The sequence below is a fragment of the Leptonychotes weddellii genome, chromosome 13 (assembly GCF_054177405.1).
Source record: "Leptonychotes weddellii isolate Sample4059 chromosome 13, ASM5417740v2, whole genome shotgun sequence".
NCBI lineage: Eukaryota > Metazoa > Chordata > Mammalia > Carnivora > Phocidae > Leptonychotes > Leptonychotes weddellii.
The window spans coordinates 25,879,726-25,904,547 of NC_138381.1; the positions used below are offsets into that span (position 1 = coordinate 25,879,726).

Genomic DNA, 24,822 nt, shown 5'->3' on the forward strand with positions numbered 1-24,822 from the left:
AACCGAGGTCAGTACTGAGGCCAGATGTAGCTGATAACCAGTTTTCAAGCTACATACTTGTTGGACAGAAAGATAAGCAGCAACTAACTGACCTGGCAGGGCCATAAGACAAATGCTTTCATTTGAAATAAATAAATAAACTGAGAACAAAGAGGAGATGTTCCTGGACCAGAGTCACAGTTAATATCGGAGCCCAGGCTAGTGTTTCTCTATTCAGGTTATGGAAAGTGTTAAGCTTTATAAGAGAGAACCCAAACCAAATTATGCCTCCCACCTTCTCCATTTTCCCTTTTATACCTTTATCTTAATGGAAGATTTGACTTTTGTTGTTTAATTGGAAACACAGTCAAAAATGTATGCTCACTTTTGATCCACTGTGGGTCTTCCAAACTCTACTGTTTTGAAGACATGGACTCTCTAGCCTCAATTTCTATATTCCACTCTACCCTGCTGAAATACTTACTGTCCCCACAAAGCTCCCACACAAGGCTTTGCCCATCTTCCCCATGCCTCACTCCACTTGGCTAGCCTTCTCCCTCCTTAGACCTTATTTTCAAGTCCTATGTGATGTCTTCACCAACGCTCCCAAGACTGCGGTATTCCCCACCAAGTGCTGCCCTAGTTCTTTGGGAGAACTTCTTCTCCCATCCTGTTCATTCCTAAAATATGTTCCAGATGTGGGCTGCCTCTTGATAAGACCCTGCCTCCCTGGCTGCAGTGACTGACCAGGCAGTGGGCACCAGATCAACCTGGACCAATCAAAATGGCTCACTGTTGTGGCCACACTGATTGGTTCACAGAAGACTACTTGATGCAAAATAAGCCAAGCAGAGGCTCTCTCCAGGATGTTTCAAGCTTAAGCTGCTAGGAAGGCACTCACTTTCCTCTCAAATAATACACTAAAGATTAGAGGTCAGAGGGGCTGGAAGCCATGGTTCTTTCTTACTGGAGAAGTCATTCTGGAATGATGAAGCAGACTGAGAAATAAGAGCGAAGACAAGATTTAGAAGAAGAGAATCTTGGCCATGTTTGATACCTTATGTTCCCAGTGCAGCTCTCACCCTGCCAGTTAGATGGTTTGATCAAATAACTGTATTATAGGGCTGATGTGCCCCCTCCCAAATTCATATGCTGAATCCCTAACCCCAGTACCTCCAGTGAAGGTGGCCACTCAACTAAGATCAGGTGGCTTGCTTTAAACATGATTGGATCACACTTTTTCTTTTCCTGGGGCATTTTTCCAACTTCTAAATCAGCTACTCGCTTACTCCCAGGAAGGGGCTTTTCTTAGCTCTATTAAGAATAACTTTACCTGGTCAAAATCAATAGCACTCTTTTATTTCATCTAATAATATCTGAATTCTATGTTAGGCCACCATTCATTCACCAAATATCTACTGCATGCCTACTAGTCGTCAGAAAACAGAGTAGCCTGACCACAGTAGCTTAGGTTCCTACAGAACATCTATCATTGAGCTTACATTCAATGTCTTAACCCTCTACAAGCGTCAGCCTTGGGGACTACTTCTTAAACCTTCAAAAGCTTTATGGTCTATTTACACTTGATGGTGTTTGTTGGTTGTTTTCCCTGCTACAGTCCTCATGTACTGCTTGCTGCCTGCTCGCTCCATTCCATTGCAGGGATGCTCTTTCTCCAAAAATAAAGTTTCTGAATGCATTTTCCTGCCTCCCCATACGTCAATAAACCCCTTGCTTGTTTACGAGTAAACTAAAGGTGTTTACTCAGGAAAATTCAGCAAACAGATGTTAGAAATAAACAATGAGAAATTTATTAAGCTACAAAAAGTCTTTAGTAACTGGTATTTGAGGTTTTCAGAGGTGTGAAAACAGAAAATGGAATTTTTTTTAAGTTCTCTTTGCTCTTTCAAATGCATCTTTCCCCATGAGTCTCACGTAGCTCCCTTAATAGTTCATCCATGGCTTTGATAATCTCCTTCCACCTTTAACCTCCTCTTGTCCTCACTAGACTGTACCACTTGTGAAAACCACAGCTAAATCTCAGTTCTTTGTGGTGAACATGCTTGTAACAAATAACTGCCTTTATGTATTTTTTGTTGCACTTATCAAAAGGCTATACAAAAAAAAATGTGATTTTAAACAGCCTTTTATTTAAATAAAATTTTAGATATTTATTTATTTAAATAAATAATTTTATTTAAACAGCATTGCTAGATCTTCCACAAAAATGCAGACAAAAAATATTAAAATTATTTACCACATCTATCTTTCAATATTCTTTATGTGGACACAAGATACATTCTTGAATTGAGCTAACGGATTTTTAAAATAAATAAATGAATTCTCTGACTATGAATCTAAGTGCCTTTGTCCTAATTATGGGAAAACAGAGGAGAATTTAGTTGTCCGTGTGTCACAATCCACTCAGCTCAGGGCTCTGAAAGAATTTTGGATGTTCTCAGTCTTATCTTCTTAAAGATTTTACCTTATTTTAATCCAGAGTATTTTTAAGTATTACAAAAATAACAACTAAAAACTGATTCTGAGTTCAGATATGCTTGTAAAATGCTAGATAGAATAGAGGGTTTTTTGTTTTTGTTCGTTTTGTTTTGTTTTTTAAGTGTCAAGTTTCCTCAGAGATTTTAAAATACTTGCATACCCTGATGCTCACAAATTTATTTAACCTCCCATACCCATTTTGTGCAAAAAATCTTTTAGGATTAGCAGTCTACAGAATATCAGTATGATGTCTCTACTCATTGCAAGTGACTTACAGAAGAAAGAAACCTTGAAGGCCTAACACAAAAACATTTTTCTTTTCTTTTAAAAATTCAAGCTACTATTTTACTTGACTTTAAAACTACTACTAATTCCTTTAGAGCAAGTGCTAATTTTGGTGTTACCACATGGCATATTCTTTTTAAAAAAGTCTGTATTTAAACCCTTGAATCAAATAATCAAATGCTTCATTATAGAGAGAGAATCAAGTCACCAAGGAACACTCATCGGAAGGTAATGAGCTGTATCTTTGTCACAAACTTGAGGTGATGGGCACACAAAATGTGGTCTATCCATCCAATGGAATAGTACTCAGCCTTAAAAAAAGAAGTAAATTCTGATATGCCCTACAACATGGATGAGCCTGGAACACAGGCTGCAAAAATCAAATAAGCCAGACACAAAAGGACAAATATTGTATGATTCTACTTATCTGATATACTTAGAATAGGCAAATCTATAGAGATATAAAGTAGAGTGGCGTTGCTAGGGGCTTTGGGAGGGAGGGAATGGGAAGTTATTGTCTAATAAGTATAGAGTTTCAGTCTGGGAAGACGAAACAGTTCTGGAGACAGATGAGGTGATGGTGGCACAACAATGTGAATGTACTTAAAGCCACTTAACTGCACACTTAAAAATGGTGAAAATGATAAATTTCATGTTATGTATATTTTACAATAAAAAAGTAACAGTTCGAGGTGGCCAACATATGGAAATCCCATAAATAAGAAGGGTAGGACATTAAGAAGAGAAAGGAGAATCTGAGTAATTGGTATTTGAAGAATATTTAAAGTAAATCTCTGTTCATATTTTTTAAAAAACATTTTTCTTTAATATAGGGAGTAAAGCAACACAGCAATTTTGAAAGCGGAAACTAAGGAAAAAATAATTTAAAAGTCCTCGGTTCTTAATATATTAAATTTAAATATATATGGGGGCCTAATATATACATATACATACATACGTATATATGCATATATACATATACGCACAGGGCTAAGTAATATTATAGATACAAACACAAAAAAGTTTTATCCTCGTTCTCAGGTAATTTATAATCTCAGAGTAAGACTCACCCATGAGTAACCGGGAGTTAACACTGTGCTAAGAGAACTCTGGGAGTACCAGGAAAGGACACGGCAAGTTTGGTTGGGGATCCATTTCCTGTTCTTCACACCTATCCTCATTCTCCCAGCATTGAGATTTAGATCCAGATCCACGGCCTCTGAGAAGCCACTGGTCATTGTTTTAACCCACTGTGGTCCAACTTTTGAACTCTTGCTGTGATCACACTCAAGTAACCATTCAGAGCCTTGCCCTTTTCTCTCAATGGTTTTAGGTAGACATTGCAACATGGCTGATATACATTTTTATGCATTTTCATGTGTTCTCCCCTGTTTGGTTAGAGGCATCCATTGCTTTGGGGATGATTAAAATTGCTAAAATAGGAATGAAAGGGAACAGAGGAAAATGGTGTTTTGAGTCCATAATGTAAGAAAGTTTTAAAAGCCAGGTACGGTTAGGAGAGAAAGGATTTTCTAAATATCAGAAGTTCCCCTTTTCAGATCAGAAGCCAAGCCTGGCAAACTCCATGGTAGAATTTTACCCTAACTCACAGTTCAGAGAATGAAGACAACAGGGAAGTTTCTACCAGGTAAGATGAGGAGAAAGCATTCAGGCAAGAAAGAAGATACTTTTGTTTATCCCAGCATAAGAATATCATCAGGTTTTCTGAGACTCAAAGGCCTGGACTTTCTTGGGTCTTGACCAAAGGTGGGAAGTTAGTTCGCTGAAACAGCAGACTCTACAGACCGAGGCCTTCTAGAACACTCAGGCTGCTATTCTGCCCCTCCGCACCCAAGATGGCTTAGACTTTGAGAAAGAAAGCTCTGATTTCACATTTCATAGGCAAAATTTGAGTTTCCATATGCCACTCTAGGGGCAGGAGCAGACACAGACTTACTAAGACCCTGTAACACTGGATTAGATGAGAAAGATAAAAAATTCATGGGCACCTGGGTGGCTCAGTAGGTTAAGTGTCTGCCTTCGGCTCAGGTCATGATCCCAGGGTCCTGGGATCGAATCCCACATCGGGCTCTCTGTTCCGCAGGGAACCTGCTTCTCCCTCTGCCTCTGCCTCTCTCTCTCATGAATAAATAAATACAATCTTAAAAAAAAAATTCAGGGACCGCTCCAACATGGATATATTTGGTGACTGTCTATTTTGATGGTGTGAGCAACAGCACAATACCCACAAAAAAGCAGGTGAGATTCTCCATGTGGGAAGCTACCAGCACAAAGTGTTCAGGGACCAGAGCAGACCAATCTCACCCTGGTGGACTGTAGGGAGGACAGTGTGTAGGAAAGTCCTCCTCACCCCAAAGGGTGTGTCAGCTTTCCCTGCGCGATCCCTCCATCTTGGGGAAGGGACATAGAGATGCTTCTTGTGAAAGGGGAAATATCCCTGATGGAGCATTTATAGTTCAAATTCACTATTGAACTATAGTTCACAATTAGACCCAATTACACCTAAGAAAATATTTTAAATGAAAAAGATTGAATCACCTTTAATGGGAAAATTTAAATCCACCCTGCCACGATGGGTAGGACTGAGAACAGGTACAGAAAGGAAATGTATTCTTTTATTTTTTGACCCATTTAACTTAGAATATGTAAATGATAATCCCTTTTCACATGTTTAACACAACAAGTAGACTACTGTGTCCTGGAGATCTGTGGAATGCTTTATGCTATATACCCAATAGGTGCCCCTAAAATGTACTTATGAAGAAATGAAAGGAAAACAACATGGATTTCATTCTTCCCCGCCCCTCATTTCACCAGTCAAGATAAATTACAAAACAGAGAGATTTAAAAAAAAAATAATAATGTAAGAGAAATCACAGTGAGAGAGAGTTCTGGAAAAAGAACTGGCATTCGGAAAGTCACAGGGTTTAGTCCTTGGAATATTAATACTGCTGGCCACAGACAGTCTTCCTGCCAAGGTTTCTGTCAATAAGCTGAGGTAAATATCTATCTGGACCAGTAAGTTCCACAAAAGTAATAAGCAAAGTTTTCAATCCTCAAAAATATTTGAACATCTCTCTCTCTTAAAGAGAAAAAACCCTGAAACTTCTCATAAATGGATTATTTCCCTTGGGGAACTAATATCCTCTCTGGGGTCAGACTTGCATCCTCCTGAAGATTCGGTGAAGCAAGACTCTTGAGAAGTGTTTTTTTTTTTTTTTTACTTTCTTATTCTCTTACCTTAAAATTCACTTGGCTTTAAGAAGTCACTGAATATACATTCTTCTAATTGGAGCTTTCAGTAGGAGAGAAACTAGGGCAAACTTTAGACAAAGCAAAGACAATCTTAAAAGTTGGCAACCAGGCCAGGGAAGTCTTAATGAGAAAGTTAACAGACTGGCTGGCTTTTCCTTGGTGTGCATGATGAGGTGTGCAAAGCTATTAACAACAGAACTCTGCAAAAAGCAGTGTGGAAAGCAGGTGAATATTGATTCTGTCTAAAGCTCATAAATAATTAAAGAGGCAATTGTAGTTTAAAGATATAGGCATTACTTTTTTTTTTAACCTGGCACAGTGGTATTCAGTAACTCACTATATTCAGTATCCCATAAAACATATCCTTCTCATCCTTTAAAAAACCACTCAAATTTCATCTCATTCATAAAGCCTTCCCTGACCAGTTCAGCCATCACCAACCACTCCCTTCTCTGAACTTAAAGAGCATTTATTGCTTCTGGCAGTCACTGGGCATAAGCTGTTAGGTATCTTTTTTTTTCCCCTTAAACAAACATGGTCCAATAGAGAATAAAATCCTCCAGCGTAGGGATTGCATTAAATTCCTCTTATTATCCCTAGTACCTAGCCTGGAGCCTGATCCACAGACCATAAGAGTTCAATAAATGTTTGTTGTTAATGATGATGTGTTGTAGATGCATCTGCAACATAATCTGGATAAACACAATACAGGAAAAGTGCAAATCATCATCTAACGAACAAGCCAAGAAATCAATAGGAGAGAGCTGTCTGAGCTCCAAGTGAAAGACAAAGTAATGCCCTTCTCCCTGGCCCAACATCCAACATGGTGATGGATTGTGCTACATAAAATTATTGATAAAGACCGATGTAGTCACAATGATTTCTAAATAGTAGCAAGAAATATTAGATACAAAATGTAACATTACAACAAAGGCAGCAGAACTGAGAGGCCATACACAGAGAAACAGATTCCCTTGATGAAGAACTTTGTAAATAAGTAACTTGGAGCATAATAAAAGCATGGCATTTTCATTTCCTCCCTTCTCTATCTCCCTAGCCCAGGGACTGAGGTGCTGATTTCTCACAAGATACTTCGAATGAGTGTCACTTGCCCCTAAAACAAAAGGAGCAGGAAAGCAAACTTGGGCATTCAACCTTTGCCAAAACAAACCCAACCCTTCAAATGAGTTATGTTCTTACAATAGAAGTCAGGTTGAGTAAATTCATACAACCCTAATTTACATACACAAGGAGAGTAAATCAATCCACTTACCTCTTGTCTTCTTCTACAAGATTTGGCTTATTAGGAGCAGAAAGTTTGGGCCAAATCTGTTGCAGCAATGAACCTCATCTTGCCTTTCTCTGTCACTCTTTGTTTCTTCTTTTTCTACTTATACCCTTTCTTTTATCCTGATGGTGGGGGACTCTTAGGCAGAAGGCTCTCTACCATTGTTATTGAATATATATGTAACATACTCAGTGCCAACATTGGTCTAACTGATGCAGCAGTGAAAAGATTAATCAGACCAACCCAAATGTCCCTGGTCTCTGGGCAGAGATCTGGAGCAAGGTGGGAGAAAGGGAAAAGCAAGTGGGGGCCACAAATTGATGTTCTACCCACAGAGTGCATATGCTTTGTTGCTATATGGATAACTGGAACAAGGCTAATTAATTTTAAATGATCACTTCAATGGAACATTGATAATGATTTGACTGATTTTTAATAGCATGTACTAATTCTTTGGCTTAATCAACCAACCAACAAGATTTGAATGAATGAATTTACTACTCCTCACCTCATCCACTACCATGTTTCTTAGTCACCTTTAAAATTCTGAATGGGTTAAAGAACTTGCAAAATTAATTGTATATATAAACACAGCTCTAAAAATGGCCTGTTTTTTCTTCACTATTATTAATCATTTTGTGCATTAAATACACTAGCTAAAGGCAATGAGGACTGAATTCCATGGGTTAATCAATGTGTAGCAGTGACAATTTCTATAGCCAACTTGGCTTCCTTCACAGCCAAAGGAAGACCAAAACCATTTCATCTCTTTGAAATAATTGGCCTGTGGTATCTTTTTGTGAGCCAAAGTTCTTATTGAAATAAAGAAATAATTACACATGTATAACATATTCCTATATTTAGTGAATGCAGGAAGCTTTCATTATAAGATACAGAGTTTTCCTTCTAGATCCTGAAGACATGGCCTTAGAAATGATTCATGTACTCACAGTCATTCAAGTCCTATTGACAGTGGACAGAGGTGCTCCAAGTCTTTTCTTTGTAGATGGAGGTGGAACTATTTCAATAGGATGTACTCATGTCCAGAAACACCCAGGAAGAAGACTGGAAAGAGCCTAAATAGAAATACAGAGGAGCTCATTTAGAATGGTTGGTTTTTTAGGGTGATGGAGGTAGTGTGCAAAATGGTGAGTTGGAGCAATGGCTGCAGCCAGCACAAGGAGGCACTGTGGGGCAGAAAGTGGGATTTCCCCACTAGATGGCGCTAGGATACATTTGTGGCACCCATGGGTAGTGCTACCAAGGCAGAGCAGAGGGATAGGAACAGTTTTCACAAACTGTAGGCAAGGCCCTATATGGAGTGCCATATGGATTAAAGTGAGTATATGTTGGTATTTCATACCTCCTTAGGTCTGATCTTATATTGAAGGTATACCTGGGATGGCACTTGTATGAGTTCTTACGAGTATGATTCCATACATGGATATGAATATGTGTGTATGAACACCTATAGACACAGAAAAATATTAGGTTATATAGATAAGGATTGATATGAGTATAGATACAGACTGGGGGGGTATTATTACAATAAATGGAAAACATGTTGGAGAAAGAGGACTATCTTCTGTTGAACATCTACCGTGTGCCAGGCCCTTCAATGTACTTTCTCATTTAAATGTGATAATACAGGGTGCCTGGGTGGCTCAGTCGGTTGGGCATCTGCTTTCGGCTCAGGTCATGATCCCTGGGTCCTGGGATCGAGCCCCGCATCGGGCTCCCTGCTCTGCGGGAAGCCTGCTTCTCCCTCTCCCACTCCCCCTGCTTGTGTTCCCTCTCTCATTGTCTCTCTCTGTCAAATAAATAAGTAAAATCTTAAAAAAAAAAATAAATGTGACAATAGCTGTAAAAAGTGGCTATTATTACCTCCATGTTTACCAAAGAGGAAAGTTCACGAACTTCATACAGATTAAGGAACTTGCTCAAGGTTACACAGCTGAAAAACTGCAGGGCCTGGATTAAAATCCACGTCTGCTTAGCGTCAAAACTTTAACGCAGTCTTCAAAACCATAATACAGTCATGCTTCACATCACATAGACTTGCAATAGGTTCTTGCAATGTGCAAATTAACTCCAGGGAATATGGCTTGTGGTATGTTTGCATAAACAATACAGACATGTGCATTACACAAAATTACAATAATATATATACAAAAGTTTGATCTATGTTGGATTACAAATATATATATAAAGTTAAATAAATACCACATTCCACTTTCCCCCTTTTTACCCCAAGATAATTACTGAAGAACCCCATCATAGGAAAATACATAAGCATGAATTCCAATATGTGAACCAATTAAAATGAGTCACTTAAAAGAATATCAAGCTTATTTTAAAGAGGATATATCAAATCCACATGCATACATAATGGAATACATTCACTATTTGCCACAAAATACATTAGCATTGAGGTGACAATATGAATTCCATCAACACTGCCTCTTTATGTTGTAGAAAAGCCATTTCCACTGAGGTGGTTAGAGCACACCTTAACTCAACCCACTCCACTATGGTCCATTGTCATTGAAGACTTGTAGCCTTTGGGCACAAGACTTTCAATCTTTTTTTTTTTTTTTTCTTGTCCAGAAAGCGTGTTGTTCTATAAATTATGTTTCTGTGAGACAGATTAAAGAATGTAGTGCATACTGAGCATTTAGCACAGTGTTAGGCAAACAGTGAGTAAAAAGTCAACAATGAATAAAATTCAACAATGGTGGTTATGAGGACTGTAAGAAGAAGAAAGAAGAGGAAGCAGAGGAGGGGGAGCTGAAGGAAGGGAAGGAGACTGAGGAGGAGAGAAAAGTTAAGAAGAAAGAGGAGGACAAGGAGAAGAGGAAGAAGGTGGAATTACAGCCAGAGATAAAGGATCAAAGTGACAATTTCTAGTTCTTGTTTTTTTAGTGTCAGAACTTCTTCCAAAGGTACAAAAATACCATCTGAAACAACATGGAATGATAAATATATGTCCTGCACCCTGGAAATTATTCTGTTCTTCATTTTAGGCTTTGCACAATTTTCCTTTTTTTGCCTAAGATTGGTTACCTTTTCTGTAGGCTAAAGAAGAATGTCATGAGAACTGAGCTCCTGGTTGAGATTGTGGGCTTGAAAAGGAGGAGAAAGGCAAGAAGCATGTTGTCAACTTGTACTCTGGGCACATGGAAAATATTTTGGTTGTGTTATTTACAAATGGACTATTTGGCAGTGTGGTAAAGGTTAACCTTGGTGCTCTGAAACCAGATGGAAGATGCAGAAGCTCCTTCTAGAGAAAAAATGAAATAGATGATTTCTCTGGTGTTTCTGATCTCTAATTAATAGTATCTGAAAGGAGAAATCACGACCCAGGCAGAGGGGAAAAAAGGAAAATATTCTCAGTTACTTTCAAAAGTAAAATTCCATTTGGTAATTTTCCTAAGTAGATTTTTGTCATATCAGGCCTCAGTCTTTGTGTCTTTCCTTTGTGTTGGGGAATGTTGGGAACTGAGTTGGTAATACATTAATAGCAATAATAAAGGCTAACATTTGGGTGCCTGGGTGGCTCAGTTGGTTAAGCGATTGCCTTCAGCTCAGGTCATGATCCTGGAGTCCCAGGATCGAGTCCCGCATCGGGCTCCCTGCTCAGCAGGGACTCTGCTTCTCCCTCTGACCCTCCCCCTCTCATGCTCTCTCTCTCATTCTCTCTCTCAAATAAATAAATAAAATCTTTAAAAATAAATAAATAAAGGCTAACATTTATTGAGCATTACTATATGCAGAGCACTGTTTTTCACACTTTCTATCATTTATACTCAATGTAATCCCACAAAGTAGGTATCCTACTATAGATGAGAAATAGGAGGCTCTGGGAATTTAAATAATTTGACTAGTCACACAGACACTAGTTGGCAGAGCTAAAAGTCAAACCAAGGACATGCTGAAAGCAAAGCCATCCGTGGTCTACCATGGTATGCATACAGATGCCTGCTTCAGTGACTCACACACAGTAGGAATACCATAATACTCCCCTTTGCTTTCTTCAAAGGAGTTATTGCCCTTGGATTGTTACTTCTTTCAATAAAGTTATTTTTATCTGTACACAGGTTGAGATGTCATATGTGGACAGTGACATTAACTTTGATCTGGGGGTCTGAAATATTCATTTTCTCCTGGATGTTTCTCTTTTGCTGATTCTAGATCTTAGCATAAAAGCATAGCATCCTTCCTTGGGCTTAAGAAACCATGAATTGGCCAAGAGTCAGATGTTACCCCCATGGATACTTGAGGAGGTGAGACATGCAGTGATGAGAGGGAAGACATCTGACTCCCCTGGGAGTCATACCATTCTGACACATTCATACTTATATAATCATGTGAGATACATAAATTTTTTAAATTAAGGGAGAAACCCAAAGCTTAACCTTGTCTCCAGCAGATAATTTTCTGACCTATTAGAGGACTATAGCAAATTGGATCAGGAGCACGGGACATGGTGGCCACTAATTAGTTATTGCCACAACAGGAGGACATGCCCATCAACTACAGTCCTTGTTTAAGGAATGACTGCTTCAACTCTTACCGTGCGGTCCCCTTTTATCTTCCTAAACCCAAACTAGGATAGCAAGATGAGTGAGGAAATTGAGGCCCACAGATGGCCAAGGTCACACAATTAGTCTACAAGTGAATGAGAATCTAGGTTTTTCACCTCCCATTCAAAAATAATCTTTGAATCAAGGCCACAAATATTGGAAGATGGCTTGCTGGGGAAATAAAGAGGGTCCTAATTAGTCAAATGTGTCTGGGAAATGCGGCATACTCTATCATCTTTTCAGAATGTAAAATGTACATTATGCACATGAAAGTCTCTCATAAATCTATACATTTTGAGGTTTTTTTTTTTTTAAAAAAACACTCGTTAATATCCAGAGGCACTAGTATTTCTCAAAGCCCATTTTAAGGAATAACATCTCAAAGCAATTCAGAAAAGTTCTGGAAAGGCTTCTTATTGGGAATCACAGTACAAATAATAATTACAATAATTGCTTTTTATTGGTATTTCTATGTGCATACTATCTTTCCTCAGAATACCACCATATCTTTGTAGCAGGTCTTTCCAGTCCCTAACTTTTCCTGTCTGACGGATCCTCTATGTTCCTACTAGATCTGCCTTCCCTAAATACACTTTTGCTATGCCTTCCTCACCCCTCTATCTGTGACCCTCCACTATGCTCAGTATAAAACCTGACTTCTCAGTCTGGCATTTCAATCTCTCTGCACTGCTTTCCAAGATGAGCCCTTTGGTTTAAATCAACTGACTCACTCTCTGATCCCTACACAGGGCACAAGCTTTCACACTTCCCCCACGTTTGTGTTCTCCCCTCTGCCCACATGTGTAGGTATGTCTGTCCATAAATTGCAGGTTCCTCTGAGAGCAGAGGTGGTTACCTGCTCAGCACTGCTCCCCTCACAGGACCCAGCCCCGTGTCTTACACCAAGGATGCTGGAACAACTCTGGCTGTCCACCTGCACTGCCTTCACTACCCATCTATGACTCTCAAAAATTAATGTCCGCAAGCAGGGTCACATTTGATGACCTGACACTCAGCGACTCACGTGGTGTTATTTTTAAGCTTAACTGTGGTGACAAAGCTTTACTATTAAAGAAGTTAGAAATACCTAAAAGAATTGCAATTTTGAGGGAAAAAAGCAACATACATTTTAGTTCTGTCTTTTTAAAAAAAATTATTCTAGACCTTCGAGCCCCAGTTTTTGTGTTGGTTTTAAGAATAGGTGCCCATGGGACTGTGTCAAGGACATACAGCAAGCGGTTCCATCTCTACTTTATAAAGTAACTATTTGCAGAGGGATCAATGAATATGAAGGCAGAGAGGTTGAGATAGAAGGACAATCAATAGTCAAAAGATCTGGCTTTGGGTTCTGGCTTTATGGACGACTCCTGAGTGACCTTGGAAAAAGTGACTTAACCTCCCTGGGCAGCACTTACCTCGGCTGTAAAAAAGGAAGTCTAATATTTAAACTCACAGGGTTATTGTGGGAATTAGCTGCGGTAATTGCTGTAAAATGCCTTGTAAATTATAAGGGGCTCTGCAAATGTTAGTTACTGTTAAGGAAACATTCTGGGCATCTCCAGGTTTATTTGTTTGTCTGTTTTAGTCAATACTACAGGTATTTCCAAATGCCCCAGATAATTTCTATTATGAAACATGGGATTCTTTTATGTCTGTGTGACTGCTCCATGCTCTAGTTCCAACTCTGTTCATATTTACATTTAGCTGAGTTAATTTCTTAACAAAAATTCTTCTCTTTACTGTTTGAAGACTTTTGCTATTAGTAACCCAATGAAATATGCTGAATCCAAGCTTGGACTTTCAACTACACACACACCCTCTCAGGTTTCTTTTCCTTTCTTCCTTCCTTTCATTCCTTCTTTCTCTGCTCCCTTCCTCTTCTCTCCTCCATGCCTTCATCTCTTCCTTTTTTTCTTCCTTTCTTCCAGTGAGAGTCTAGAAATACTCACATCAGAAAATGCTACATGACCAAAGTGACTATATTTTACTTCTCCCCTGCCTGAGTCTACATGAAACACTGGAAAGCCTCACCATTTTCTCCAGAGCATTCAGACAGGCTCTAGTTAGATGTAGGTAAAATGTACCTAACTGTGTGTTATTTACCAATTAGGTCCCAGAGCAGACTATAAAGTTAATGCATAATCTACTATCCAAGACCCTTGATTACTGAAGAGCATCCCTCAGGCATTCTGCAGCCTATAGGAGTGATACATTTTCTATGATATGATGGGAATTATTGGCTCACTGGACCAGAACACTCTCAGAGTCCATGTAAAGACCCTTATTTTCACAATGGATTGAAAAGCCAATACACTCTGGTTTCCTGCATATTCACAGTTTGCAGATTATTGATCTGATAATGAACCTACTCAGCATCCTCTGGGTATCCTTAGCTCAATGTATGTGCAACCCCCCTTCATGAGGTCCGAGTCACACAACTCCCCAAACCAGCACCTGCACAGCACCTGTTTATGGTGCTCAACTGCTCAGATGACATTTGTCTTTAAAGTGTATATTTCGGCCTTCCTTAAAAATACAAGGTCAAGGAAAGTAATACTCCCTAGGAAATAATAAGTAAATTGCCATAGGCACTAAATTATAAACAAGAAAGGCCTACATAGATAATAGAATTTTTAAGCTGGAATGAAATGTAATAAAATTGTTTACAACTTATTGCACATTAAGGCTAGCCTTGGAGTAAAGACAAAACCCCTTTTCATATTAAGTGTGTGTGTGTGTGTGTGTTTTCCCAATCAAATGCCCTTATGTCATACAGCCTCTCAGGAAAGTGTGTTCTCCGGTGCCTAACATGAACTACGCAAGAGCTACATGGAATATTTGGGAGGTAAGGTCAAAACTTGACTGGATTCCCATCTGGTCTTTTAGAAAAATTACCTTCTAAATTTCAATATAAAGATCAATTCTGGGGGTGCCTGGGTGGCTCAGACAGTTAAGTGTCTGCCTTCCGCTTAGGTCATGATTCCAGGGTCCTGGGACTGAGCCCTGCATCAGGCTCCCTCCTCAATGGGGAGTCTGCTTCTCCCCCTCCCTCTGCCCTTCCTCCCCACTCATGCTCTCACTTGCTCTTTCTCAAATAAACAAAATCTTTAAAAAAAAAAAAAAGTCAATTCTGTTCTGAATGACCACTATCTCATATATGCAGATAAAACAATACCCTTTACTCCTCTATTTCCATGCCCTTTCTGTCCCCACCAGCCTCTCCAAGTCATCTTTCCACCTCATGCTCTAATGGAGATCCTTCTGCTTAGAGCAGAACTCCAAATCAGAACATGTGGTCTGAACTTCAACTGCTCTTCCTTCTTCCCCTTTACTCCCAATGGAAGCCCCCTCTCTTTCCATGCTCCTATCTTCTTGCACTGGAGTGGAAGGGCTCTGCAACAGATTCCTTTGTTGAGCTCCCAGGGATTCACATATGTCAAATGTTCACTTTACATCCGTGAAATAAAAGAATGAATGGATTCCAGAAGGGGTCCAGCCAGGAATCCACTTTATAAGGCCTTGCTCTCTGACATGTTCCATGTTCCACAGGATCTTCATGTTTTTAATATGTGAAAGACTGAAAAGATCTCTAAACTCACCACATTGGTTTTCTAGTGATTGGATTTTAGTTTCAGTGCATGCAGTGAAGTCTCAAGTCTTATGTCTTTGAATTGCATCTACTCAATCTCTTTTTCTATCAAGGGCTCATAAGCACCACAAAGGCAATAACCCTTTTCTTACTTCTGTGTTTAACCCCCAGTGGTCCTCACTATATAGTTTTGTCCAATAACTGCTGATGTCCAGCTATTTCTGCCCCTTCCATCCCAGATAATTTAGAGTTGACTATAATAAAATGATTTGGAACTTACTGCATGAAGTCATTAAAGATCTTTTGTCAGATAATTGAAAAAAGAACATTCCAGCTTGTCCTTCACATTCACTGGCTCAAAGTTCATGCAATGTGTACACATGATACGTAAACCACCTTTAGCCTGATGGTTTGAGGATATCATCCATCAGCAGCTGAATGGTAATGCTCATCACTGGCTATCTATGCTGCCTGATGACTGGTGTTGCTGGGGGAAGCTCCAGGGCCTCACTGCTTCTGGGATGCTGGGATGCTGGGACGCTGGGACACTGGGATGCTGAGATGTTGGGATGCTGGGATGCTGGAGGAAAGGATCTTGGGACGTGGTTCCCATGCTCAGCACCAAGTGGTAGACCCAGTTCTCAACTAGTTCCATATCATGGTCAAGGCTACAATTGACATCTCCTGTCTAGGTATTCTGAACAAAGCTGAGAGAGCTGCTACCAAAGATAGTATCTCCCCTTAGCAAACTACCCCCTACTTCCCATTTCCCCTCACCTCATGGTATTCTCTCTTCATGCAACATTTATATAATGGAACGTAAGGCAGGGGGTTATTTTTGGCAATCAATTGGGTAGTAGGTACCTTACCTGGAAAGGGCTTTTTTTTTTTAAACCTCAAAAAGAGGTTTAAAAATTGGAAGTTTGTTTTTTTTTTTTAAGATTTTATTTATTTATTTGACAGAGAGAGACACAGCAAGAGAAGGAACACAAGCAGGGGGAGTGAGAGAGGGAGAAGGAGGCTTCCCGCTGAGCAGGGAGCCTGACGTGGGACTCAATCCCAGGACCCTGAGATCATGACCTGAGCCGAAGGCAGATGCTTCACCGACTTAGCCACCCAGGTGCCCCTGAAGTTGTTTCTAATTCATAAAAATTCATTGGTTGAATATGGCTAGCTGATATAAAAGCATGGCTTACACATCCAGTAAAATTTCCCTTGACATTAGCCAGTTAACCTGAATATAAGGCAATGATTTGTTAACTATATTTCTTTTATTGCTAAGGCCAATTAGCATGGAGTTTTTAGCCATAATAAATCTACAATATCCACTTTATTCTCAAGAGTGTTATTGCTAAAACAAAAATAAGAACACCTGCTTATCATCATTGCCTTTCAACCCACCATTACACAGAATCTATATAACCCCCACACAATGTTCTCGAGGTCATCAAACCCCAAGTCTCCATTAGACCAGTCAGAAGGCTTCACAGTCAACAGGGAGCCACACACTTCAGCTCTGTAATCACACCATGGTGAGGGTGGACTAGAAGGTTTCCATTTAACAACTATTCCATGAGCCTGAATAGTTGGAAGAGATTTCGGAACTTCCTCCCCTGTGCACAGATATAAATGTGTCCTCTTGTTCTACTAAAAGGAGCCTCAAGAGGCTGATATTCACCCATCTCAAATAAACTTGTTTGAACTCTTGGGGGATTCCCTTTAGCTTTTCATTACCACTATGGAATAATATACACATAATTAGGTGACAGCATGCCCTTTATTTGAACATTATTAAGTATACAACAATTATCACATATAGTATATTCTATGTGCATACAAGCCCCTTCAGGGTAATGCATATTCTCAACCCTAACCCCCCCAAAATATGAATTATTAACATTCACTCTTCAAGCTCTGTAAAAGCAACTTTCAGATCGTGGCACTAAATGCTCATTGCTCTAGCATCTACACAGGCTGGCTGGAGAATTCATGTGCTATAGTGTTTGACACACTCATTCTCTCAGGTGAAATACTGCAGGCAAAACTGCATAATTTATTAGGCTGGTACAGCAAGGCTGAATAATTAGATCATCTCCTTGTACAAGGCTACATTTTACGATGATCTTTTTAACACTGTAATCTAAATTGGGGTTGGAGTTGGAGGCGTGGAGGGGGGATGAAAGTAAACTAATTGAGAGATGCTCTATGAGAAATAACAGCTGTATCATTCCAAGCCATTGAAGTAGGATCCCATCCTCGAAAGGCTTTCAAATCATCTATATTATTGGCTAACAAGCACCTCAAATCTTTTAATAATAGGAAAATGATTTTATGTGCATACACACACACAATGTTATATTTTTTGGTGGATGGAGAGGAAAAGCAAAAGAAGCTTAGAAGCCAATAATTTCCTCCATGAACAGGTAGAAAACGAATTTCCAAATGTTAGTAAGAGGGCACAAAGTTAGAGAAAGAGTGATACCTTACCCTGCAGTTCCTCCTGAGCCTTGAAATTATGGTTTTGAGAAGAGTAGCCACTGTCACCAAAGAGACAACTCTGAATAAGAATTTGGGGTCCTTCTCAGGTGGTCAAGGTAAAAAAGGCAGCTGACGTGGAGGAGACATGTGTGTCCAGGTGTTTGCTAGCCTCGTTCACTAGGTCCTTCCTTATTCTTTATCAGCAACTGAGCACTAAAGTGGGTTCAGTCAGCAAATAAAGGAGATTTGCTTTTGAAGTGCCTCCCTTGGATTGCTTTCATTAGCATCCCGTTCTCCTTCAATGGTCAAATGTTACGTGAGGATTGGGTTGCTTTCCCATTGGCAAATTTGCGTCTCATGAAGACAACCCATCTCAGGGGCCCCAGCGAGAACCACTGGAAGATCGTGTTTCCTGTGGCCACTCTGGTTCTGCTTGACCTCCCCTCTGCCACATTGTTTCCTCCTTTTTTTTTTCTTTACACATTACTGAGAGGTTAAATTTTTACAAATCTTATATTCATAAGACATTTTTGTCTTTGAGCTGATGGGAAGATAAGGAGGGCTCGTACACCTGGCCTTCCTAGGATGGAAAACTCCATTTGAGAAAATAATTGGCTGTCTTGAAGGTTGGTACAGGAGCAAACTTTACTATGAAATTCAGACGGGAGAGGCAGATTCAGAGAAAAGGTCACGAGAAACCCTTCACATAGGATCTGGTCCCTTTCTCTCTGAAAGAGTACCAGACCAAAGTCAAATTCCATCCTTGTGGTTATTTCTGAACTGAAATTATAGGCACCTGCGGTTCTAGGCACCCAAACTCAGGTGCCTAGAACCCCAGGTTTCATCCTCATTTCATTCTCCTCTTTCATTATCATTATCACAAGAAGAAACAAAAACAGTCTGTTATTCCCCAACATTAAGCAGCATGATTTGCACATATTTGCCTTAAGCATAGGGTAAAAACTAAGGCTCACTCATATTCATGGTTTCCTTTGAACATCACATAATTGGTCCCTAGATTTCCCTGAAATCTTAGATTTTATTCTGAAACCCTTACATTAGCTATGACTTTATCCTAAGGATCAACTCCCTTTAAGCCTTAATATCTATCCCTTGCTTTTGGAAATGGAACTGTTTTTTCAAAGGCTCAGCATGCTGCCCTTTGGGCTTTTGCTATATCTATAGCAACCACTCTGTTGGGGAACCTTACAAATAAAACTAGGCTTTGGAGTTTGGCACACATAAAAAGATACACTGCAATAATAAACATTTTAGGTTCTTTGTTTAAAGCAGCAACAATAGCTTATTAATAACTGCTGAAGTATTGCCCTTGGTTCTGAGTAAAGAAAAGGGATTCTACTCCTTGAAATTTAGTATATTTCCAAGTTAATTTGCTCTTGCATTTAAGACATTTCCTTTTGATAAATCAGTATGAGACCCACGTTTAGAAGAGATGTATGGTCTCAACTGGCAATTAAGGGTAAAGTTCTCTGTTATTTTTGAAGGAGTTTCCTAATTTTCTCCAAGAGTTGTACATCCCTATTTTGAAAGTCTTCCCTTTCAAAGAAATCTAATGGTTTTATGAGGCCATTCACTCTGCTCTCAGCATTCCTATGAGGCTTACAGGAGAACAAGTACCAAATATTTTATAAGCGGGGATAAATAAAGAAAACAATGTCTAGTCATGTTGGATTCAGTGCAACATTTCCTTTTATTCAATAATCTCCTTACTAAAAGGAACCAAGGCTCCTTGGAGAAATGGCTCATTAGAAGACTGGGACAGGAAATATATAAGATAAGCTTAGAAAATCCTGCAGCCCCAAAAAGTAAGAGTTTAAATACACATAGACACACACACACACACACACACACACACAGTGTGAATATCAAAGGAACACAAGGAGGCAAAAGCATCCAATGGCCAAAGCTGGAATGATTTGAACAACAAAATAAATAAACTAGTAAAATAAAAATTTATGAAACTGTAGGGGAGGAAAAACTTCCTTCCACTCTCTTAGGTTCTGCAACTGGGTCTAAGAATTAAACTGACATAACACATTAACAGAAGAGGGATACAAATTTTATGTAATATTTTTACATGTATACAGGAATCTTCAGAAGTAAAATAAAGACCCAAAGAAACTGTTAGGCCCAAAAGCTTATATAGTTTTTTGAGCAAGCAATAAATTGTGAGGATATGACAAGACACAGACATTTAGAATAGGGGCAGTAAATTTTTGGACAGTGACTAGGAAATACATGGGAAAAATTAATGGAAGATAAGGATTATTTTAGTAGATTTGTTTGTACATTTTGGAAATGATTCCCAGTATCTGGTGAAAAGAATATTCCTTTTGATCTGATACCAAGAGGGCATCTTTTCATGGGAAATTTTACGACCTGGTTTTAGGTAGAAAGGGGAAAGTCAGAGAATCCTTCTGTATCTGCTGTTTCTCAATGCTTTCAGTTCAAAAAAAATCAATATGCTAAAGTGATATATTTTGAAGTGACATGTCCTGAACTCCTTCAAGTACACACTGACATAAGTAAATGATTAAATAAATAAATGGAGGGAGAACAGACAAATATCCCATGCAGAACAGTTCCAAATAACTTAAGTGGGTAACCAGTTCTCAAGGTTGAACATAACTCCCCACTCTCTTCAGTGCAGGCTGCTTATAGTGCCTTCCTTCCAAAGAGATTACATACAATAGGGACAGGGGAAAGAGAGTTAACTTTCCAGTTGATAAACCTACAAACATGACCTCAAACATAGAAATGATGTCATCTTGATAGCATGTACCCTTGATATGAAGTGATAAGAATGGCACGTTAGCTCTGTGGTCTTCCCCCAGAAAGCCATAACCTCACTTTAGTCATGAGAAAAACACTGGACAAATCCCAAGTGAGGGACTTTCTACAAAATACTTGACCATTAGCCTTCAAAACTGTCAAGGTCATTCAAAAATGGAAGTCTGACTTTCTGTCACAGGGAAGAGGAGGCTAAGAAGACATGATAACTAAATGTAATATGGTATCCTGTATGGGATCCTAGAAGAAAAAAAGATAAAAACCAAGGAAATCTGAATAATAGTATAATAATGTAACAATACTGGTTCACTAATTGTGATAAATGTACCATAACAAAATAAGATGTTAATATAGGGAAAAAAGGATGTAGGGTATACAGGAATTATAGCTTTGCAATTTTATTTATAAATCTAAAACTATTCTAGGTGCTCCTGGGTGGTTCAGTCATTAAGTGTCTGCCTTCGGCTCAAGTCATGATCCCAGGGTCCTGGGATCGAGCCCCGCATCGGGCTCCCTGCTCAGCGGGAAGCCTGCTTCTCCCTCTCCCTCTCCCCCTGCTTGTGTTCCCTCTCTCACTGTCTCTCTCTCTGTCAAATAAATAAATAAAATCTTTAAAAAAAATTTTAAAAAATCTAAAATTATTCTAAAATAAAAAGGTTGTTTCCTTAAAAAAAATAATGTATTTACTATATTAGACAAAACCTAAGTGTATGGATACACTGTCATTCAACAAATGTTTGTTGAATGTATGAAAATAAAATTTATTCTTTATTCTCCATGAGTTGACCCTAGTAAATCACTTTCCAAGAGGTCTTCTTTTATTTAATACCAAAATGACTTTAAGAGCAGAAGTGGTATATGAAAAAAGCAAATTCTACAGTGGAAAAATCAGAAGTAATTTCTTAGCAATAAAAGTAAATATGGGATACCTGGGTGGCTCAGTCAGTTAAGTGTCTGCCTTCAGCTCAGGTAATGATCCTGGGGTCCTGGGATCAAGCTCTGAGTCTGGCTCCCTGCTCAGTGGGGAGTCTGCTTCTCCTTCTCCCTCTGCCCCTCCTCCCTACTTGTGTGCACACTCTCTCTCAAATAAATAAAAATGTTTTTAAAAAAAGAAAGTATGACATAACTTATAATCTCCATCACAATAAAATTTTTAAAATAACACCAATAAGATACTAAACTTTTTATATTCAAAATACTTTCACATTTATTTGCAATATCAATTCCTACAATAATGGATTGAAAAAGGCAAGGTAGGCATTACTTTCTCCATCATAAACATCAAGAATCTTGAGGTAAAGGGAAAATGTACAATGTGTTTAAGGTAGAGAAGTGCTTCCTGATCTACAGTTTGGCAATATTTAGGTTGTGGCTTGGGTAAGCTGTCTCGCTTTTCTGGGGTTCAGTTTCCTATCTGAAAAATGAAAGGTACTTTCATGATAGAGGAAAGTTCATATATAATACAAACCCCCTCTAATCCAAGCACATAGAATATAATAAATTTATCTTAAAATAAATACAGAAATGCACTAAATATTATGAAAAAACATCCAAGCACCAAAAAGGAATGGAAATTATAGGTACAGGCTGAGGCTAAAGGCCCATGGTCACCAAAGGGATGAGACTAGGTGTGTATGGATGGTCCAGGTGGGGCCCTCAAATGGGAATGTGCATGCTCCAAACTGGGCTCGGACTATGTGTCATAGAGATTGGAACATCTTCTCTTGTCTGCCTAGGTGGCCTCTAGAAACATAGACCTTTCCCAGAGCCTACTGCCAAAGTCAAGATTCTCACATAAGCCTGGTTTCCAGGCTACAGGCAAAGGCACTAAGAGTATTGCTGAGCTGCTAAAATAAAGCTTTCTGTATCCAGACACCAAAAGGCATGGGCTAAGGCAATCATAAAATGATTTTCCAGGAAAGAGGCATGGAAGGAATTCCCCAAAAGATGAGTGAAACCAAAGAAATGGGAGAATTCTCACTCAAGGAAATAGGAACAATTGAAACATCTGAAAAGATGTTTAAAAATCACTATCTTTGAAATCCTCAAAGACATAAGGGAGGAGAGAATGGGAGACTCGATAGTGTGTTAAATATTAGGCTAACATAACCAAAGAAATTGCAAAGTGAAAGCTGGAATTGAGAAAATTTCCCAGGATGAAAACAGAAAGACAAAGTGGTAGGAAAAAAAAATGAAAGAAATTGACATCAAGGCTAAGAACTACCAACATGTCCAAGTAAGAATTTCAGAAGAAAAAAAAAAAAGAATGAGAGAGAGAGTCAAAAAGAGTTAGGTAGTGGCTGAAACTTTCTAGAATTAGAAAGATAAGAGTCTTCAGATTAGGGAAACCCACTGTGTGCCCAGTAGGAGAAATAAAAATATATCCACACATAGACACTGCAATGGAGGGAAGACCATAAAACCCACCAGAGGAGACAAATTACCTAAAAAGAAGAGCAACCTGGGTGACAGCTCATTTTTTCACTAATAAAAGAATTTGTTCAAAGTGCTGTGGGAAAATAATTGTGAATGTAGAATACTGTGTCTTCATGAATAAATGTAAAATGAAGGTATCTTCAGATTTTTAAGGACTAAGTTTATTGCTATCAGATTCTCACTGCAAGAACTATTAAAGGATATAATTCATCAAAAGAAAAATAAATTCAGGGTGCCTGGGTGGCTCAGTCGCTAAGCGTCTGCCTTCGGCTCAGGTCATGATCCCAGGGTCCTGGGATCGAGTCCCGCATCAGGCTCCCTGCTCTGTGGGAAGTCTGCTTCTCCCTCTCCCACTCCCCCTGCTTGTGTCCCTTCTCTCGCTGTGTCTCTCTCTGTCAAATAAATGAATAAAATCTTAAAAAAAAAAAAAAAAAGAAAAATAAATTCAGAAGTGAGGAAGTGGGATTCTAGAAAGTTGGTGAGCAAAGAAATTGGATATAGTGATAAAATACATAAATACTTACTGTAAAAAATAAAGAACATATGCTTCTTTTGTGTTTAAAACATGTTAGAATTAAAACTCTAAACAGCAATAGCATGAAAATTGGGAGTGAGGAGATCTAAGAAGTATGAGGTATACTAAGGTTCTTCCCTGTATACTTTATTAACAAATTAGTAATGAAATATGTATATTGAAAATTTGAGGTTGGGGCACCTGGGTGGCTCAGTTGGCTAAGCATCTGCCTTCAGCTCAAGTCATGATCTCAAGGTCCTAGGATCGAGCCCCACATCAGGCTCCCTGCTCAGTGGAGAGCTTGCTTTTCCTTCTCTCTCTTGCCTTTCCCCCAACTTGTGTTCTCTCTCTCGCTCACTCGATCTCAAATAAATAAATAAATAAAATATTTAAAAAAGAGAAAATTTGAGGGCAACCAATAAAGAAAAAACATTATATGCATAACTTACAAACCACTATGAGGGAGCAAAGAACAAAAGACAGAAAATTGTATCAACCCAAAAAGACTGCTAATGAAGGGGGAAAAAGAAGTAAAGAAAAAGTAACATGAAGAGAAAACACGAAATAAATCCAAATGTATATAAGGAAGCAATTTGCAGAATGATACTTTATATATAACATTGATGCCTATTATGTAAAAATTTTAAAGTCCTAATAATTATAATGTACATACACATATATGTAATCAACTCTATAGAATGTTTTAAACAGACTGAAAGAGTCAAACTCACAATAGTGGTTGCATATTGGGTAAGGGGTCCAAGAATTCTTTTTTTATCTGCACATATTATTTGTATATTAAAATAGAAAACAGAATATTCAGGCTTATTAATCAGAGGTGAGGGAAATCCACGTATTATTAGATTTTTCTCTGTATGTCTTATGTTTTTCTTTTTTTTTTAAAAAAAAAAGATGTTTAGGCTAAGTTATTCCTTCTATGTCTAATAATATGTGTATTTCTGAATTACCCAAATGCAGCCAGGTAGCTTCAGGAAGAATCAGAACTAGCACCAAGGTCTCCTAATTCCAAGGCCATGTTTTTTCCCTTGATACCCATATTCTAGGTGTTCTGGTTATAATCAAT

The 24,822-nt window shown here is 38.7% G+C and overlaps 1 protein-coding gene across 1 annotated transcript in view; it reads right to left on the reverse strand.

Annotated features, from left to right (window-relative positions):
- Positions 1–24,822, reverse strand: part of SLC14A2 (solute carrier family 14 member 2) — a 453,812-nt gene that overhangs the window by 382,789 nt on the left and 46,201 nt on the right. The window contains exon 2 of the mRNA XM_081801316.1: positions 8,278–8,403. The gene's annotated coding sequence lies outside the window, so the exon portion shown is untranslated. The remainder of the gene's footprint in view (positions 1–8,277; positions 8,404–24,822) is intronic.